General features: G+C 32.8%; 1 pseudogene; it reads left to right on the forward strand.

The window, feature by feature from the left end:
* Window positions 1-11,134: 11,134 nt before the first annotated feature.
* On the forward strand, window positions 11,135-12,190 carry LOC131812475 (L-lactate dehydrogenase B chain-like; annotated as a pseudogene).
* The last annotated feature ends 521 nt before the right edge of the window (window positions 12,191-12,711 follow it).

Genomic DNA, 12,711 nt, shown 5'->3' on the forward strand with positions numbered 1-12,711 from the left:
CAAATTGACAAATTTCAGTAATAGTCACAAGGCCCATGCACTGTATTTCTTAAATATTTCCTCCATCAACTCTTTTACATAACATGCTCATTCAAATGAAATTAGCATATTGCCTCATATCACTATTGTTTTTGTATCTGGTTATATTTTCTCCAATATGTTCTAATAACTTTCCCACATATATCGGAAAGAAAACACCTTCTGAACTTTTCATTTGCTATAATTAATCTAATAATTTCTAATATTTTCTTAATCTTAGCAACAACAAAAAAAGGAAATTAGATGGTTTCGCAAAGGGTAAAGAGAACCTGCATGATGGGAGTAAATCATTTATCTAACAAGAGTTTTTATCTATAATATGAACTCTTAAAACTCAATAATAGGAAGAAAAATAACCCAGGTAAACAATAAGCTGGAATCTTAATAGTATTTCTTCAGAAAAGGTATATAAATGACCACTAAATATATGAAATGTCCTCACATTATTAGCCATCAGGATAATGAAAATTGAAGCCACAATAACATACACCCATTAGGATGACTATAATCAAAAACTCAGATAATAACAAGTGCTAACAAAACTGTGGAAGAGTTGAAACCCTCATATGCTGCTGATGGGAATGTTAAAATTGTGCAGCCACCTTGAAAAATTTCCATTGCTCAAAGCTTCAACTTAGAGTTGCAATATGATCCAACAATTCCACTCCTTGGTATATATTCAAGAAAAATGTAAAATATACTTCCTTCACAGAAAACATTTGCACAAATATCCTTAACAGCATTATTCATAATGGCTGAAAAAAACAGAAATACGTTTACTTAGCAATGACTTAGAAATGTGGTCTAGAAGGTTGGGAGAACTGACACTTTCCAGATGGCAAAATTATTCTTGAGGATGTTAATTTACAATGACACAGTTTTGATACCACTTTTTCACAGACATCCTTTCTCTAAACTGCTGGCTTTTAACACTTGATTAGCAATACAAGGGGACTGTGATACCATGTTGGGGATGGAAACTAATCAGCCCAGCCTTAGATCATATGGCTTTTGTGAGCATTATTTAAAAAAAAAAAAAAAAAAAAAAAAAAAAAAAAAGTGCTCTCTTTAGTGTTGGCAGACTTGTGTCAGGGTGCATGTCTGGGCAAAGAGACTGAATTTCAGCCCTCACATTCATCAGTTAAGCTCCACTGAAGAGCATGTGTATCCCAGTACTCAGCGTCCTTTACCAAAATAATCTCTAACATGGTGTTTCCAAGTTTTACCTTAAAAGTAGATTCAAACTATATACACAGGCAATGGTGTTTGAGTTTGGTCCATGAATAAATAACTCCACTATAAATATCATTGACAACATATAGTAAAATCACTATATAGTGTGCCTCACCGTACTAGAATCCCATAGTGAGATTTTACTATCCGTTAAATCACTAAAAGCACCTTGTGAGTGATCTTGGCTTTTATCAGAGGGTTACACTTCACATTACTACCTCAAATATTCCATCTCACACATCACTAATTCACAGATAATCAGGGATGGACTCCTGATTACTTATAGGATTTTACTTTACTTTAGGATAGGATTTTACTTATAGGATTGGTTTAATTGCACACGTCTGATGTAAACCACCTTCTTTTCTAAAAAACCTGCTTAATTGCTTTGCTTCTCCCTCTCTAGCCTTAGAATTTTCATGTGTGACATTAGTCTTATGATGTTTATATTTGTTATATTAAAAACAAGGGAAAATAGTAAACTGTATTCAGACTAGACAAGATAGAAAGAAGATGGTGACACTTTACTAATAGTTACTTACAAATATTTCTTGGTTAATGAACTTTTGGACTTCAAGCTATCTAGTAGATTCCTAATACCTGATGGTTCATTGTTTACTTGGTAGTGGGAAAAAAAAAAAACACCAGAAAATGTGTTTACCCAGAACTAAAAAGCACTTCAACTACAATGTTATTTATTTAACTGCTTATTTAGAGTTTTGATTGCAGTATCATAATTAAAATTTGTGGGGGTGGATAGCTTTCTTTTATACAGTTAACACATACATGTTATCTTGCTTTTATTGAAAACAGTTTCCTTAACTGACCAGTAACAGAGATGTATGTGGCTTGGACAGCTTAAAGCATTTCCTATCTGGTACCTTTCCATTTAAACGAATGTAACTTAGTCTTGTAATCTTCAGTGTGGATAATACCAAATTATCTCTATCATTTATGGAGAAATGAGTGATCACTTCACATTTTTCTCCATTACATTCTTTTAAATATAATTCCTTTTATGACTAGATGAACTAATACTAGGTATTCATATGGGAGGACAAAGGCATATCATAGGGTAGTACAAATGAAATTTTAAAACCAGCCACACACAGAGAAGGGAGGTGTTTGATGCATAAAATTGCTACATAAGGCATAAAGAATTCCTACAAATCACCAAGAAAATGACAAAGAATTAAATAACCGAGTTAATATTATAAGTGTACAATTTCCGTAAGAAGAAAAATAAACTGCTATCAAAAATGTAAAGATATAATTCTCTATGTCACCAGTAATAGGTGAACCAACAAAGTGAGCCAACAATGAAATCATAACAGTCATCACAAAACTTTATGAGGGGGGGCAATAGGAAATTTTAACAGTATTGTTTTGTCAAAAACATAAATAAGTAGGAAATTAACTATTGGTTATGTGTAAAGATATTGTATTTTAAAGACCAATCTAAGATCCTGTACTTCTTTTTCTAAATATATTCTTTGTCCAGAGTAACTCTTACACATTTATAAGAGAGATATGTAGTAGGTTTCTGTTATGAAACAAATAGAAACAACATAAATATTTATAATAGGAAAATAAATGAAGATGTTGCTTTATATTCATAGAAAATAAAAATACAGTGTGGGGAGAAATTAAATGAATATCAAACATAGGTATATCTCTAAAATAAAGCATTCAGTGAGAAAAGCAAGTCACAGATGTCATCACCTAGAGATGCTAAACTTTGATACAATAACATAACTGAATTGCTCTTGAGATTATCTTCCTTGAGAAGATAAGGTTATTTTTTTACATCATGATTTGCATGTTGACTACTTTCTCCATCAAATCAAAAATAATTATGTACAAAAATAATGGTCTCTAGTGTCCAGGTTTAGAGAAAACAAAATAATTTAAAAATCTACTTTTTTGAGAAATAAAAATATTAAAACATCTTTTTGACAGCACTAACTAATCCTGTAATTTCTTTGAGGACAAAATATTTGACCCATACTTAGGATAAATGAAGAGTACTTGGCAAATACTTGTACAAAAGTAAACAAACCATAAATGAGACTGTGTCATATAGAATCATAAAATCTTTTAAAATTTTCATACACTGTGAATCTCTAATAAGATTTTATTACCAGTTAGTAATAATACCATGAAGAACTCATAAAATTATGTTAATCTATTTACCAACACACAGTTTTGGCTTTCTTGCTGAGGGCAACTATTCCCAAGTTCCCATAGTCTTAACCGTCATCAGAAATTCATTATGGCTTTCCAAGTACAAGTACAATCTATAATTTTAAGTATCAAGGGAGAAACGTCTACTCTAATTAAAAGAACATAAAAGACAGCTTTTTACTGTGTGAGCAAGCTGGACTCATTGCTATTTAAAAATCAAATGCAATTTGTAGGCAGTCCCAACTTGCACAAGGGTTGCACATCATAATTTCATTTATAAGACATTTGTGTGCTCAAAAGCTCTTTTTTTTTTTATCAATGAAACAATATCTTAAAAGATGATTTGGTTTGCAGATATTTTATAGAGTTATTTAACCAACAGAATTCTTGAAATTAAATGTTATTCTTTAATTTATATTTCTCTATACAAATGACTGTCCTTTTTACTGTTAGCTTTTTAAATTTTTTTCCATTTCTGCTGGACTCCCTATTTCCCAATTTACAAAAAATAATCCTCAAGAATAAGTTTGAAGACATCCAGGAATTCCTCACTGTGCTTTGTGAATCCATATGTTCTACTGGTCTCCTCTCCATACCTTTCAGGAGCTATCTCTTGTATCCACTCATAATCCACATGAGCTCATCCTTTAGCCCATGTAAGATGCACCCTGACCATGGTCCTCTGTCATTTGAGTTCTCAACATCATGCTACACATTTGGGGCAATACACTTGAGATTTGAAATTTAAAACATTCAGAACAGTATCAGAGAAGTCAATATAGTTTTTAAAATATTTTATTTATTTATTAGAGACAGAGAGAGAGAGAAAGAGAAAGCATGAGTGGGGGGCAGAGGCAGAGGGAGAAGCAGACTCTCCACTGAGCAGGGAGCCTGATGCAGGGCTGGATCCCAGGCATGACCTGAGCCAAAAGCAGATGCTTAAACAACTGAGCCCTCCACCCAGGAACCCTGAGAAGTCAGTATAATTAAGGAATGTCTGCCTTACAGAGTATTCATGTCTTACAAAGTCTGGAAAGATACCACGGTTATTACGTTTTACTCCATCAATTTCTAGAACTGTGTTATTGCCTAGACTAGTTCACTGCATTAGTAGACTCTTTTGCGTACAATCGAGGCCATGTTCTACCTCCATGGTCTAGTAAGAATATGCTTTTAACCACCTATACATAACAAGCTCTGTTTTCCTTTGTGCTAGATAGGAGAACATGCTTGGCTTGATGTTCAGTCTGACTGAGATCACTATGATAGTGGTATTTTTAAATATGGTCCCCATATTTTAAACATAATCTCATTTAATCTTCTCAAATATATATATATATATATATATATACATATATATATATATATATGCACAGTAATTATGCTCTGTTACTCATCCTATCACATTTCCTAATAGTAGGTGGAGCGGAAAATCCAGATATAAAGAAAGAAGCCAAAGACATCTTAGAACACTGTACTTATATACCAACAGGATTTCAGAGTTTGGGAAATAATTTTTTGATATATTCTTAAACATATTTTGACCAACAAAAATATCAGTCAATTTGATATTGATATTTGATTTTTTTTTAGTCTCTAGTTCTTCTTCAAATTTTTGTTGGTCAAAATATGTTTAAGAATATATCATTTTTTTATATAATCTTAAACATATTTTGACCAACAAAAATATCAGTCAATTTGAAGAAGAACTAGAGACTAAAAAAACATTAAAATGGGTAGGCAGTCAATAATTAAATGACAAGTTATGAATCCCTAAATGGTAATAATATACTTAAGAAATCATGTAAAAAATTAGCATCACAAGATCCAATAATAACTGAACAAATAGTTTGATAAAATTTCTAAGAAAAATAGGACAATTTAAGAAATCAAGGATGTAATGCTAAATTTATCATATTAATACATGAGCCCAAGGTCTCAGTATATTATAACTTTAATAATTTTTAAAAAGTAAGTTCAAGTATATTTTATGAAAGTATGTGATTATTCACTAGAAGAAAAAAATAATGTATATAACCTTAAAGTCAATGCAAAGAATATCCAAGTAAGCAATGTAGATTTTACATATATGAAAAGGCATGGAATTAAGTGAATAATATAGTGAATGTAAAAAAATTAAGACCTGTAGATATGATAGAAAAGCAGGTGTTTCAAGGACCAAAAAAAAAAAAAAAAAAAGGTAAGAACTATTTGTTGAGCACACATTATATTCTCATAACATATGAGGAAGTGGTGATGCAACATGGGGGCTTAAGTGGGTAGGAGAAGAATCAATGAAACAAGATGGGATTGGGAGGGAGACAAACCATAAGTGACTCTTAATCTCACAAAACAAACTGAGGGTTGCTGGGGGGAGGGGTTTGGGAGAAGGGGGTGGGATTATGGACATTGGGGAGGGTATGTGCTTTGGTGAGTGCTGTGAAGTGTGTAAACCTGGTGATTCACAGACCTGTACCCCTGGGGATAAAAATATATGTTTATAAAAATTAAAAAATTAAATAAAAAAGAATATATCATTTTTTTAGTCTATTGTAGATATAAACTTTCTGACCCTCTGAGTGTGTAAGAATACCTTTATGATTACTTGCACAAGACTGACAAATTGGGCATAAAATTCTTGGGGTTTAGTTTGTGGCTCACAGGTTCCATTTGCTTTTAATAATTGAAAGTACAGAGCAATAGTTTTTAGAAGAAACCTCATTACCCTGCTGTTTATTTTTATTATATTTTTATATAACCTTTTCAATGAAAATGTTCTTTTTATTGATCTTGCCATAGTCAATAACCTATTTTAATTTTTAATTAGATAATTCTCTAAATTGTATAAATCAATCTCTCCCTCCTTCCCTCTATACCCCATGCTCCTCTGTATTGTTTCTGTTCTGTGTGATTTGATCTTTTTTTCCTAGGAATCCTGTTAGATAAGGAGTTATTGGAATGAATGTGATCATCTTCATGCCTCTCCTTTTTCTCATTTACCTTTAGGCTTAACATGTTAGCTCTGTGTGATTTTTTTTTTTTAATCTTTCTTCTCCTTTAACAATTGTACATTATATGATATTATACCTGCTCCTTACATTCTTTTTAATTTTATTTCATTTTATTTGGGCATAATGTTTGTAACTTTTCTCTTCTCAAACTGTTTCTTACAATGATTGTGTAATTCCAGAAATATAGATGCAATATCCACTTAAATCTTCTTAAGAATAAGAACAGAAGCACTCTCCTGTTCTTAACCTTTTTTGGAGTATAACAAATATGTAAAATGTACAGAAATCACAACTGGACAGCCCAGTGTATTACCACCCAAAGAAAGAGAAATACTAGGTGACTTTCTCTCCATGCCCAATTACTATGATTTGCATCCTCTTGTAAAAGTTGATTGCTTTCCTGAATTCTATTTGATATATTAGTTCTGGCTTGTTTGTTTGTTTGTTTGTTTTTTATTTTGCTTGTTTTTTTTTTTTTTGTTTCTGATGGAATTACATAGTAGGCATTATGGTGAGTGTGACTTTTTGCAAGATTCATCCACATTGATGTGTGTGGTTGTCTGTTTCTGAGATTGACATCTGGATGAATGGCAAATTCACAGAATATATGGGAGAAGCTAACCACAGCATTTTTTTTCATGCCCAAACATGTTCTATAATGGAAGCTTCCACTATAGGACAAATGAACATGAGCAATAACAAAACTTCACTTAAAGTGAATATTGATGAACAATAAAATCAGCATAATTTGTTTGTAAAATAAAACACACACACAGAGATCATGTTATTGTTCTCACAACAGCCAAAATCAGCTCCCATATGTGTACCTACTGTAAATAAAGTAATCGTTGCTAGAAAAATTTAAACGATAACATGGAAGTGAGAGGACATGGAGGGTGGGAAATCACTTGTGAAGAGCCACTTGTTCATTGAAATGGGATGGGAGTCTTGAAAATTATGCGTATACCACCTGAAAATGAAACAGCACACAATATTGCATTCACCAGAATGCAGATCTATCATTCCTCTTGGAGACAGAAAGATTTTTAACCTGCATTCTAAGCAAGTTTTCCCTTCTCCAAAAAATGAAACAAGAGAATCTAAGCCTGCATCCAGAATAATATTAAGTTAGACAAGTATTTATTTTTTTACATAAGTTTGTGTTTATTACAGACTGGATAAGGCGAATTTGGCTGTGCACCTCTTGTTTTTGGAAATGGTTTCGTACACAAGGTATTTTTCTTGCCAGTTTGTATGTGTTTTGCCTTTCTATGCCAGCAACTTGTTTGCCAAGTGTAAAGCTAACTTGTATTTTTATTAGAAAACATAGAAACATAGTGGGGCTTCCTTAATAGCTGGAAAGGATCCCAGTTAATCATATACATATGTAATAGTTGGTGGTTCATATCCTCGTAAGTGAAGTTGTAATTATACACACCAAATAGAAAACTTTTGTCCAATGAGCTTCCTTGACTGAATTTCTAAAGTTTCATAATCATTGTAAATAAAGTCTTATAGATTGGGGTTTCTAAGGGATTAGCTTATAGAATGCTTTAAAGATACTATTTTTCACTGAAAAACCCACTGAATCACAAGTCAAGACTTAAGCCAAATATTGAATTATAATTTTTTAAAGATTTTATTTATTTGTTTGTCAGAGAAACAGAGAGAGAGAGAACAGCAGACAGAGGAAGAAACAGGCTCCCTGCTGAGCAAGGAGACCAATATGGGACTTGATCCCATGACCCTGGGATCATGACCTGAGCCAAAGCAGATGCTTAACTGACTGAGCCACCCAGACATTCCTTGAATTACATTTTTTGATCAGAGATGGAGCTTGTATGGTAGTCTTGTTCCATATATTGGGAATGAGAATAACAAATCCGTGAGACAGAATATCCCTTTGAGAGTAGCTTTTAACCCGTCAATCATTCAAACATTTCCACATGCCAAGGTTCAATTTAGAAAATGTGGCCCATACACATGTACAAAGCTATGACTATATGTGTCATGCTTGCTTTTCCCAATACACACAGGCATATTTATGGGAACTGTCATTTGTACTGATAAAGTGTGTGCAGAAGGGAAGAAAAGGTCATTCTTGCATAGAATATCAGAAGATGTCAGTAGCTTGAGAACTAATGACTTAAAGGCTTAGGGAGAAATGAAGAAAACAGAGTGGTATTCTTCATGATTTATTTGATGCTTACCAAATGGCATGTGCCCAATAAATCTTCTTCATCCCTAAATCTGTGTGATGGTCCCCAGACACTGTCCAAAGCTAAGGAGGTATGTACAAAGCAGAAAAAGTAAAGCATGAAGATTATGTGAAGATTATGAGGATAATAAAGAAGACTTTTAAAAGTAAAGGACTATGAAATAATGCATTCAGTTTCACAGATCTCACTATCTTAGGCATTTAGAAATAAATAACCAAATATATTTCAGTCCATGAGTTTAAAAATTATTTAATTTAGGAAATATATGCTTGTCATTCTTTACCATATAAGTCATTAGGGAATAAGCATGTAGTGTTACCTCTGAAGGCATACAAATAGCAAAAAAATTTTTTAAATGCACATGTGTCCAAGAATATATTAATTCAACTATAGCAATTTATGCAGTGGAATGCTATATAACTAATCAGTAACAGTATATCTCTGAAAAATAATTAAAAATGCATATAATACTAGAGAAGGAAAATATTAAAAGATTGAAGAAAAAAGAATATAAAAACATGGTATAAAATTTGTACAATTTTACAAATTGTGTAAAAATATTTATCTTATGTTTTCATGCATTATATAAAATATTAAGGATTTTAAAGTTATTTCTGAATTAAGAGATTACATTTTGTTTAAGTATTCTATGCCTTTCCACGTTGTATATTTTCTATTATCTAGTTTTTAAATTATTTATTATTACTGTAAAACCACAAAATTTAATGTTTTTTAACATGGAATTATTATATAACATGTAGACATAAATTTGGAAGATGTATAATCTTTATAAAAGAGAAGAAAGACTATCAGTGTAGTTTATTAACTAAAACTAAGAGTTAGATTTTATACCTTTGAGAAGTGTTCAGAGTATCACAGTTTCCATGCTGTGTTGATCTGAACATAGTTTTCCTTTCAGTCAGTGTCTCCATAGGGATTCACCTCTTGAAGAATTTTCTCCAGGTGGAGCATTCCAGTTTCCTGCTTCTAGATGCTATACATACCCTTATCAAGTCTTTGGTACAAGATCAGTCTGAGCTGGGAGGCACATAGAGTGTACTTAGCTTTTATATTTGCCCAGGAAAAACAAAATTACATTTGAATCTCAAGAAAATGCTATTTTTGAAGTGTTGTTGCCCTGGACCGGGCATTAGGAGATACCACTGCTTTGGATTTTATAAATTACCATAGCAATTGAAGAAGGCATATTTCAATTAATGTATTTGAGAAATGAAGTTACCATTTATTTGGTTTATTTTTGGACAGTTTTTTTTTATACTTTCTTGAGGGTTTTTATTTTAATAATTAAAGGAAGATAAAAGTGTGGAGTAAATGTAGACTTGATTATTTCTTTACTCTGCTACATACACAATGTAATCACATAATGAAAGTTAAATTTGAAAGAGAATTGCTCTTTCTTTTTTTATTCACAAAACCTCTTCATATCTTGACAAAAAATTTTAAAATAACAAATTGTTTTCCAAAATAGAAATATACACATACACCTTTTTCTAGATTCTCAGGTGATTTGGAATCTTATAAATCAGGAGAACTCATTCTTTTTTTTTTTTTTTCTTATGTTAGTAAACAAAGGAAAGGAATGAAAGCAACAATCCAGGCAGTGATGTAACTAAAATGGTCCATGTAAAGTGGTGGCAAAGAAAATGCCTTCTTGGTTCATTTTCCCTAATCAGAATTGCACATTGGACAACAAAAACAGTTAAGGCCCTTGGGAAGTTCTAGATATCATGTTCTGATGTAATAAGGATTCATTTCTAACAACACACATGTTTAGGCTGTTATTGAATAGCTATTAGCACTGGATACTGTATTAAGTGCTTTGCATAAAAAATTTTATTTAACTTTCCAAATGACCGTGAATATTGCATTATCATCTCCATTTTCTAGAGGAGAAAAGTGAGGCCTGAAAATACATTATCAGAAAATGCACAGCAATTTATCGTAAAACTAAAAATCAACCTAGGTTTCTGTGAATCCAAAGTCCATGTTCTTAACCAACAACTTATATTATTAAAAACCAAAACCAAATGATTATGACCCAGTAGCCACTATTTCATAATAATTAATAAAAACATTTATTTGAAATGCTTAATTACATATTTAACATTATTTTTATTGAATTCATTCATACTAAATTAATCTAATTGTTATTAGCATTCTATTTTTACCAATGGAATTGTACTCTGTTAATGAGGATTACTTAAAAATCCTCAAGGAAAGTCATACAAAAGTTCTTCGATTATCTGGGAATTATTGGTTTGGGTGAAATGTCTAAATAAGATGGGGACTACTCTTTCACTGTAAATGAAAAAAAAATGTTGCTGAATGAGACTTAGCACTGAAAAATATCAAAGATTAAGAAAATATTTGTTTAAACTCATATTTAACTACACTTAGTTATAAATTAAAATTAGCAGCTAGGCAGCGAACGTTGTCTTCTGTGCCGGGCCCTCCAAGCGGGTTCTCTCCAGGCACAATGGCAACTCTTAAGGAAAAACTGATTGCACCAGTTGCAGAAGAAGAGGCAGCCGTCCCAAACAATAAGATCACCGTAGTAGGTGTTGGACAAGTTGGTATGGCCTGTGCCATCAGCATTCTGGGAAAGTCCCTGGCTGATGAACTTGCCCTTGTGGATGTTTTGGAAGATAAACTCAAAGGAGAAATGATGGATCTGCAGCATGGGAGCTTATTTCTTCAGACACCTAAAATTGTGGCAGATAAAGATTACTCTGTGACTGCCAGTTCTAAGATTGTGGTGGTGACTGTGGGAGTCCGCCAGCAGCAGGGAGAGAGAGCCGGCTCAATCTGGTGCAGAGGAATGTTAATGTCTTCAAATTCATTATTCCACAGATAGTCAAGTACAGTCCTGATTGTATCATAATTGTGGTTTCCAACCCAGTGGATATTCTCACATATGTTACCTGAAAACTAAGTGGACTACTTAAGCATCGTGTGATCGGAAGTGGGTGTAATCTGGATTCTGCAAGATTTCGCAATTTTATGGCTGAAAAACTTGGCATTCATTCCAGCAACTGCCATGGATGGATTTTGGGAGAACGTGATAATTCAAGTGTGGCTGTGTAGAGTGGAGTGAATGTGGCAGGTGTTTCTCTTCAGGAACTCAATCCAGATATGGGAACAGACAACAATAGTGAAAATTGGAAGGAAGTGCATAAAATGGTGGTGGAAAGTGCCTATGAAGTCATCAAGCTAAAAGGATATACCAACTGGGCTATTGGATTAAGTGTGGCTGATCTCATTGAGTCCATGTTGAAAAATCTATCCAGGATTCATCCAGTGTCAACAATGGTGAAGGGGATGTATGGCATTGAGAACGAAGTCTTCCTGAGCCTTCCTTGTATCCTGAACGCTCAGGGCTTAACCAGTGTGATCAACCAGAAACTGAAAGATGATGAGGTTGCCCAGCTCAAGAAAGGTGCAGATACCTTGTGGGACATCCAGAAAGACCTAAAAGATCTGTGACTCCTGGCTTCTAGGCTATAGAAATTTAAAACTACAATGTGATTAACTGTGAGCCTTTAGTTTTTCATCCATATACATGGATCGCAGTTTGCTTTTATCTTCCTAAATATGTGAATCTGGGCTCACAGAATTAAAGCCCATGCTTGGTTTAATGCTTGCAATATGAGCCCTTGAACAAATAAAATTAACTATTGTAGTGTGCTTCTAAAAAATTTTTTTTAAAAAGGTAAATTAGCGCTAATTCCTCAGCAAAATAAATAAGCAATTGATATTTTTAATACTGTCCTACTTTCTGACACTACTTCTGACAAATATAGCACAATGGAGGAAAAGGACAACTACTTTTTGTTTGATTTTCTGATCACAAAAATGAAGATAGTCTTTCTCCCAATGTTATAGTCACATGAGATATCCTGAGGACTTCTTTTAATTCCTTTGTTTCTCTATACAGTTTTGTAGAACATGGGGCTCAGATAACATTAGAATAAATAGAGGGGTAATTTGATAAATGGCCTCAACTT

Source organism: Mustela lutreola, chromosome 12 (assembly GCF_030435805.1).
Source record: "Mustela lutreola isolate mMusLut2 chromosome 12, mMusLut2.pri, whole genome shotgun sequence".
In the NCBI taxonomy this organism is placed as follows: Eukaryota; Metazoa; Chordata; class Mammalia; order Carnivora; family Mustelidae; genus Mustela; species Mustela lutreola.